The sequence below is a fragment of the Mytilus edulis genome, chromosome 8 (assembly GCF_963676685.1).
Source record: "Mytilus edulis chromosome 8, xbMytEdul2.2, whole genome shotgun sequence".
NCBI classification, from domain to species: domain Eukaryota; kingdom Metazoa; phylum Mollusca; class Bivalvia; order Mytilida; family Mytilidae; genus Mytilus; species Mytilus edulis.
In genome coordinates, this window is record NC_092351.1 from 82369901 (window position 1) to 82379486 (window position 9586).

Genomic DNA, 9586 nt, shown 5'->3' on the forward strand with positions numbered 1-9586 from the left:
ACGTTACATAAAGACAGCGCGAACGCGTAAAAGTACATGTATAGTTCCCGCGGTATATTTTATTTCAGTACTTGTCCTCAAATAAATATTTCCTTTTCCAAGTACAGAGAGTTTAAATAAAAATTTATTCGGTGTAATTAAACAGATATATTATGTTATGGAGGGGTATTTGCAAAAAATACAAGTCTTGGAACAAAACTTCCCTTGCCTAGCGGCTCGGGAAATTTAAGTCCCTCGCAAAATACCCCTCCATAACATAATATATCTGTTCAAGAGAACCCCTTCAATGACATGAAATGACATATTGATACAAAAGTTACCGGACACGTGCAATTCAATTTGTTTAGGTCTTTTTGATTTCTTTTTATAGGAAAGACAGATATTAACCATCGTTTTTATCTGTATTCGACGGATATTTTGTTGATAGAATCAGTCAATCTAATGATTGTTTCACTTTAGATGTTGACCTAGCTTTCCATAACTAAAGTTAAAGGTCAAATTTAAACGGATACAATGTGGTCGAATTATTTACTTGGTTTAGATTTTGGCGTTTTAACTCCACTTTTCGGCACTGTATTAAGGTTATTTCGTGACGGCTAGTTTTATTGGTTTAGCAAGTCAACATATCCGTAGAAAGTCACCTACCTTCGATAGGAAAACTGAAACTCGTTGTCAATTAAGATTGTAGTTGAGTGTACCTATAAGAGCGGGGTTCGAACTCACAACATCAGTAGTGATAATAGTAAAAACTACATACACCATTGAGCTTATTCACAAGGAAGCAAACAAATTATCAGCTAATTAGAAAAATTATGCACGGAACTGTCTGTTAAAAGGGATCACTTACTCTATGGTGATGCCCTATTATTTCCTGTTTAAAAAACATCACAATACACTAGCTGTCACTTACATCAACAAGAGCTTAAGAGTTTAATGACAGATCTTCTATATTCGAAATCAGAGTTGTCGGTGATTTAAGGAATTTTATTAACCAAAGATTAATGTCCCGATTTTCCTTTCAGATTTGACAATGAGCATACGTATGTACAAGTCGGCTGTAAAGTCAAACATGGTTCTTAATACTTCAAAATTACAGTTTTTACAAACCTTTAAATAACTAGTTTTCACGAGTAATTTATTTTGAAGTCTGCCACGAGTAAAAGTTAAAGCAACTATCAATCATCGATAATATATAAACCATGGGTCTTTCCGTTTTTAGTCACATGAAGCCAACGTGAAAATCGTGAAATTAAATCGTCCTTAAATAGGTCAGATGAATAAAAAGTTGCTTTCGAAGTAGTTGCAATTGAATGAGCTCTGTAGAAAGCTGGCTATACAAATTTGGATATGAAGGTATTCGTGTCATTTTTTGGTAACTAGAAAATTTAAAGAACTCAACGGATGACCAAAGGTTGAAGTGTCTTATGTAACATTTAACATCAGCTGAACACAACATTACTAGAAACGAAAATAAGCGATTTTGAAGCACATTTAACTGTTACAGAAACGACTAAGACAGCATAAAAAAAATCAGAATACAGATAACATTAACGATGTGTAATTAAATTTCACAGAAATATCGGCAAACGATTAGCTACTTATTATACCCCAAAAATGTCTTTAGCGTCCTCTAGATGTTACACTTATATATCAAAATAATAATACATGTACTGGAAATAAATTGTTGGGAATTTTCCTAAAGTTATATTTATTCTTTAATTTGTCAAGCTAATTTTAACTTTAAAACAAACAAAAAAATACATAAAAAAATACGGAACTCCGAGGAAAATTTAATTGGAAAGTCCATTTTACTTATGGTAAGCAACTGTCAGATTAATTAGTTGGTTCAAGCATTTCGTTGTGTAAAACAATGGTAGATTAAAAAAGTGTATGATGACTTGCTTGCGGACGATCATCTGTTATCTTTTAAAAATAATCTGTAAAAATGAACTAGTATATATATTTGTTAAGGGGCCAGCTGAAGGACGCCTCCGGATGCGGAACTTCTCGCTGCATAGAAGACCTGTTGGTGACCTTCTGCTGTTGTCTGTTCTATAGTCGGGTTGTTGTCTCTTTTATACTTTCCCATTTCCATTCTCAATTTTATGCTATTTTTTAACTGTCGTCCCGTTAATTTATTCGCTAATAATATTTCACATGCAGAGACTTGAACTACAACATGTACGAGGCTTCTCGTTAATATGTAAAATGGACAGTGCAGGAAAAAAGAAAAACCCGTGTTTAAACAATGTAAACAAACGTGTACTGGAAGGTAAACAGTGCAAAATGATTATTTAAAACAAATCAGTGAACAAATAATGTCCCAGCTGATTAAAAATAATTGAGTGGAGTTCTTGTTATTTTTTATTTATTATTTATAACTGTTAATGTAAATTTCCTTTGTTTTTTTTTAGTGTTTGTTTTCTGCTTGGTTTAGACTGTTATTGTCTGATATAAAAACATTTACAAAACACTCAGGAACGCGAATATCAATCGTCGATAATGTATGTAGGACTTAAATTCATGGTGGGTTCTAAATCTATTGAAGATTCCTAATCTTTAGCAAATATGACGTCATGCCATCCCATAATCTATAACAAGTTTTGTAATTCCCTAATCTATAGCGGATTTTTGTTGTTTCATAATCGAAAGCACATTTTGTGCACTTTTAATATAATGCAGTGCACATACCATTATGGCAACATTCCATAATGGTAACCCAAATATTTCGTTAATTATAAATTTGTATAACTTAGTGCAGACTTCAAGATTGAAATGATGCAAGCACACTGTAAGATAAACTTTTTTTTAATCTCTGAAAAAAAAAAATCAGTTGTTTCCTTATTAATTGCGGACTTCGGTTGACACAGAACGTGTTTGGCACAACTTTTTGGAATTTTTGGATCCTCAATGCTCTTTGAACTTGTTTGGCTTTATAAATATTTTGCTTTGAGCGTCACTGATGAGTCTTATGTAGACGAAACGCGCGTCTCTCGTACTTAATTATAATCCTAGTACCTTTGATAACTATTTTCCCTATTTCGGATAATAGGTCACATGTACCTTAAAACATACGCAAAATGTTGCAGAGAAATATACCTTTATCTACGCGGGATGGCGTTGAAATATATGGGTTCCGCCAACCGATGTAATATGGCGTTATTCAATTGTGACGTTATGAAAAAAATCTGCCATAGATTTGGAGAAAACAGGAATATGCCATGGCTTTGATTTGTTTTACGTTTATAACGTCACATTTGCAATATATGAGCAATCTGCCATATATTTGGAACCCGCAATAGATTTAACCCTACATATATAAATATAGAAAAAAAGAAATAACATGGTTTACTCAATACGAGTGCATTGGTTTTTTTTTTTTTTTTTTTTTCTGTCAAAACGACTCTAATGTTGATCTGCGTATAACATTCAAACACATGTTGATAAAAACTGAAAATTTCGTAACTTCATGACGTATTATTTATAGACTATGTTAAATATCAAAATTAAATAATGTCATTCCTTTTGATTCAAAGATGCATTTCTATTTAAGTCTAGTATTCCCTCTATTAACCTCTATTAAAAGCAAGATGGAATGAAACTAGACGAAGTAACTTTAGGTAACGTCTTAAAGTCTTGAGCATGTTAACAAAATGTTTAAAGAGATATTTTACACAGATACATCTACTTACTTGTTTCGATATACATCCAGCTGAAAACACCGTGCTAAGATCAGGGAGTATTGTCGTGTCTAAGAAACATTGCTAAAAGAAAATATATTTTTTTTAAACTGTGACATTCACATGATTCAGTAATGGTAAATTCAGTAGATAACAAATTCAAAGCCGAACTCCAGGAATGAATGCTCCCGCAGATTTATCTTGAAACGTGCGTTTGATGCAAAGTTTTAAAGTCTGACCAATTTTTTTAATACTACATAACAGTTTTTGAAGTTCCTTTTACCTGTTTTAATTTCACGTTTTAAACTGTAGATACATTTATTGGATTTTTTTTTTCAAACAGAACCCTCGCCAGTATCATCCCGCTTATTTAAACGGATATAGGTACACGTAATGACATTTTGAATACGTAAATTTTACGGAATTGGTAGTTGTTAATAGGATGTTATTATTTTGGAACTTGCATTAACAACATTCATTTCAGTTATGTATATTTCATATATAACTACTATGTTTCAACTTTTTAATCATATCAGTATTTGTTAACATACAGGGATATGTGAGATAGTATTATTCACAGTGAACAAGATGATCAATATCATATGAAATTGAATACAATACTTTTGATTTTTTTTATTGTCCTCAGGTAAACTACGTTAATAATGAGTCCTTTGAGTACAAGAATACATCGGCTAGCCTGTGTTTTTAATTAAATCAAGTAAAATTGCAATGACAACCTTTACTCATCTTTTCAATTTGCTCGAATAGTCTACCTAATATATACGATTTGTTTGTTAAACCATAGACGCGTCATCATTGTGATTACATGAACCGCGGTCGGTTTTGCATACAAAACGTTTTAAGGTTGTAGAAAATTGTTATAATCTGTTATTTAGTAGGAAACTTGTTTTGTTACATATGAAAACTATGTACTAACAAACTTATCCTGTGGTATGACCCAAAATATATATTCAACTTTTCTTTCCAAAACTTATATTAATACGGTAGCGAAAATTTACATACCTCATCCGTATCACATGATACTTTTTGCTTTAAACAATCGGTGATATTAGCACTTCTATGACAGGATAAACATATTAAACCTACAAATATCAACATGCAAATTACTGGGTAATGTGTCATTAAATTGTCGACCTATCAATTGATGATAATGTCAGATGAAATATTATAAGAAAAACAAATTGATTCAGTTCTATGCTTTGTTTCCGTATGTAACTAACCGGTTCTCTTGTTTTTAGTTTATATTCAACGCATACACATATTCAAGATACTTAGGTCATCATTAATATATATTTAGCTAACTTATTGTACCTCGAACCTATCAACTACTCGGTGTAGGGTTTTTAATTTATATTTTGTTTACTTAAATCAAATTTGAAATGCAAATCTTTTGCACCTAAGAGTTAAGAGTTCATATAAGAATTGGAACACAAAGGACTGTCAAATTGCATTATTTATTTGAATTTGATTTCAGAAATTTAAAGTGCCGTAGGTGGCATATATCCAGTAAATGATCTGACGGTAATTAACTTATAATATAAACCATGTCGAACAACAGGAAGTATTGGGCATATTTTTTTAATTTACACACTAAATGCATATTGTATTTACTTTTAGTTTTCATTATAACTTGTTAATTGATTTTGTTTGGTTTGACATACGTCTATCATGGCCGTTTTATTTATTTGTCGATAATGTCTGACTGAGTTTCTTTCTTTATTTTAATTTTATTCTAGAATGGTCCTTCATACGTCTCAAATTTGTCAAGATTTACCTTACCTTGTATGAGGTTTCAACAGTTCAATCATTTTAACTTGTTAGTAAATCGTATTTTCCCCTCAAAGACTTATTCAAACGGTTGATGCGTTTGTTATCGAGATGTCTGAGATGTCAAAACTACTGCTATGCGTTTATGACATCTACAATTACCTATATATTAAATGTTAAAAACGAGGCTATTTTAAATATGACTTATATAACATGTATCAGTAACTTTTGTAAATACTATTTTTATAGGTGTCCAACTACGAAGAATTTACTAGCTTTAACAAATTTTCACGGTCATCTGGTTATTTTTCTTATGAAATATAAAATCTAATCTTTCTGAAACACCAATTGCCTTTCTGACGCACGCATCTTTCATATCGACGCTTTTGGGTCAAAGAGTGGTCTCTTGGGACTATAAAAATATCATTTTCCTAAAAAATCTTGAAGTCGACAGATATAAATAGATAGAAACTTGTGAATTGATTAAGACTTGAAGTTATTTATAATTTGTAACCCAAAACAATTACATATGTTCCTTAAAAAAGAGTTATTACTAATTCTTTCAAAAATGTATAAAATAGCTTATTCAAGTAATATTTTTGTCATTATTTTTAAATTAACTCTTTATCCCTAAACTTCAGAAAAAAAAATACTTGTTTAAGTAATGCCCCTGACTGTTCATAACTCACCATTTACACATGATACATAACAAATCAAGCCAATGGCAGTGAATTCTAAAAAACATAAACATTTGGTAAGCAACTGTTCGATAACCACAAAATTAAAAAAAATGTAACAAAAAAGATGGATGAAATACGTCATGTTGATTACTATCGCCTGAAATCCTAACTGTAGTTTAAATATATTTATCTATAGTGTATTAGGAAAAAAGTTGTAACAACCTATATTATTCTCTTTGCTCTTGGCAGGCACTAATGCTACATTGTAGCAGCATTCGTCTTCTTTTTTGATATATAAAAGCGTGACTTTTACGTTCAAGATATATTGCTTTCTCTTAACACGGATCAGTCCTCTTCCAACTGACTATCTCAAGACCATACTCGCGACTAGTGTCACGGAAGAGAGCCATTTTATTCCTTTACCTTATTTTTCTGAAATATTAACCAGCAACGTATCTTGCAATACCTTATTATAATCTTTATTTCAGCTTTAAACAGAGAAATGTTAAATTAAATCTAATCAATGACAAATCTATAATGAAAATTACAATAATTGAAAGTTCCTAACCATGTTGTCTTAAAAAAAGATAAATTTCAATTAGAAAAATAAATGTTTTCAACAAAAAGCTATACATACCGATTCCAGAAAGTAGTTTCAAGTTCATATTATGTCTATCTCCAAGTAGTCACAAAGCTGTAAAGGAAATTTTGCAAACTTTCAATCTCAAATACAAACCGAAAGCATCTAGAAATTAGCGTCAGTTAAGTAAATAATAAATATAGGAAGATGTGGTATGAGTGCCAACTAGACAACTCTCTGTCAAAGTCAAAATTTATAAAAATAAACCATTATAGGTCAATGAATATTGATATAGTGATGCTGTTCTTTACATGAAGTATATAAGTTTCATAATTTCATTTAAACAGTGTTTTGAGATAAAATTCTCAAACGTTTTTTTATTAAATTTTGAAGAAAAAGTTATTATACACTGTATGTGTCAACGGCTCAAGTATTTTACTGAAATGTAGGAAGGATATAACTTAATAAATGTTTTTAACATTTTGTAGTTGTGACTGCTAAGTATATATGCAAGTAAGTACTACTATTTTTCTTTTATCAAAGTTTGATAGTTAAATGTAGTGCAAGTTTACCAATCATTTAAGCTACATTCCAGCAGCACCTGCATACGGGGTATACATCTCCCAATTGATACGATATTCCCGTGCTTGCATTTCCTATCATGATTTTCTTGATAGATTGTTGCTGCTCACAAGGAAGCTTTTAAACCATGAATTCCAAATGGTGAAGTTGAAATCATTCCTCCGTAAGTTTTACGGATGCAATCACGGGTTAGTTGACCGTTATGGAATAACCGTTTCACAAATGATATCGGATATTTTCCTTACGTCGTAACTACAATCCCCTTCCCATTCATGAATGTGACCTAACGAATAAGACTATTAACCGGATTCGTTATAACATGAACAACACGACGGGTGCGACATGTTAAACATGATCTGCGTACTCTTCCGGAGCACCTGAGATCAACCCTAGTATTTAGTAGGGTTCGTGTTACTTATTCTTCAGTTTTCTATGTTGTGTCATGTGTACTATTGTTTGTCTTTTTTCATTAAAAGCCATGGCGTTGACAGTTTTATTTTCGATTTATGAGTTTGACTGTCCATCTGGTATCTTTTGTCCCTCCTTTACACATCACTCATTGAAGATCTATGAAAATTTAGAGTGAAAGTTAGTAAGAAGTCGTAAGTGTTACTTAATTTGTAAACAGTATGTAAATATTTGATCAGCTTTTAAATGAAGCACTCACAGTCTTGGAGGCATTGCCTTTGTTAGAAATTGGATTAAAGGTAGAAGAACAAGCTTTGCACATGTTGAATAGAACTATGCAGGCTTCATTGATAGATTTTTCTTGCTGTCAGTATATACATTTGTACACTAGTCACTTTAAGGATGAGGTATTCACTTAACTCATACATATATATGGATATATTGATGCTTTTCTTTCCATTAATTTGAGTCCATTAATATGATTTCCAGAACCAACATTTGAAGAGCCAATAAATATGACTTCCCCCGCCTCGTTTTAAGTCTTATACCTGAAATTTGACATAGGAAGTCATCTCAGTATCAGAATATATGAAAACCCGAACATTTTTTTAAATTGTTAAATTATCAATTTCCCTCAACCTTAGTAGCAATATATCAACTACACCTGCATATGGGATATACATTTCTCAACTTAATTTCGATCGATGTAAATGATAAAAATGTGTACTCACATGAAAATTTAAGGTTTCTCCTTGAAGAATGAATGGCAATGCTTATCATTCAAAGTGGGGGAGTAGGTTATCTGAATTTATCTTACATGTATGTCTCGATCACCTTGTGTCATTTGCACGTCCTACCATTATTCTTGTATAAGTCTTTCAAATAGCTTATTTTCTTGTGTACAATTTGGAAATTAGCATGGCGTTCATTATCACTGAACTAGTATATATTTGTTTAGGGGCCAGCTGAGGGACGCCTCCGGGTGCGGAAATTTCTCGCTACATTGAAGACCTGTTGGTGACCTTCTGCTGTTGTGTTGTTGGTTTTTTTTTTTGTTTTTTTTTGGTTTTTTTTTCTATGGTCGGGTTGTTGTCTCTTTGGCACATTCCCCATTTCCATTCTCAATTTTATGTTTACATGTTCCTCAAAATATTTTCCATGCAATATGTATTAAAGAGGAATTTGTGTACTATATATTTATAAATACTCAACTGTGCATGGTAATATTCTGCTGTTACATGTATGGTTGAGCAGAAATGAAATATTAAATATCATATAATGAAAAATATATATAATGCGTTAAAAATACTTTTTAATAGGTCACTGTGATCAAGTTGGTTAAAACAAATTGGTAGCAAAGTATTCGCTGATGTCTGCGTTTATTGCACGTACATATTGCGAAGATTATTTCAGATTAGAATTGTAATTACATTCTAGAAAGTACATAATGCACTGATCGATATCTGACTTTTATCACTGTAATTTTCACATACCTTTTTCGACATATATGACGGATTTTATAGATCATTGACCACCGATTATTCATCAATAAAGCAAACAACCGTCACTGTTTATCCACTGATCATATAAGTTACCGCCAAACAGTAACGCCTGAGAATACAAGTATAGTACTTCTAAATTGTGTTTCAGCTACATAATATTTATAAACTTAAGCACATACAATTTGACATATTTCTTGTAAATTCACTTATTGATCCTCAGTTTTAGTTTGTAACTCGGATTTGCTTTTTTCTATTGATTTATGAATTTCGAACAGCGGTATATTAATGTTGCCTGTATTTGTCAAACAAACTTATCGTACAGCATAAGTATAGGATTTTACGATAAACAATACTCTAATTGGACTT

General features: G+C 31.5%; 1 long non-coding RNA gene across 1 annotated transcript; it reads right to left on the minus strand.

Annotated features, from left to right (window-relative positions):
* Positions 1 to 4697: 4697 nt before the first annotated feature.
* Positions 4698 to 8508, minus strand: LOC139487148 (uncharacterized). Its single transcript, XR_011655773.1, has 4 exons — positions 8450 to 8508; positions 6786 to 6842; positions 6158 to 6202; positions 4698 to 4783 (listed from the first exon to the last, which is right to left on the minus strand). It is a non-coding gene; the product is annotated as an uncharacterized lncRNA (long non-coding RNA).
* Between the last annotated feature and the right edge of the window lie 1078 nt (positions 8509 to 9586).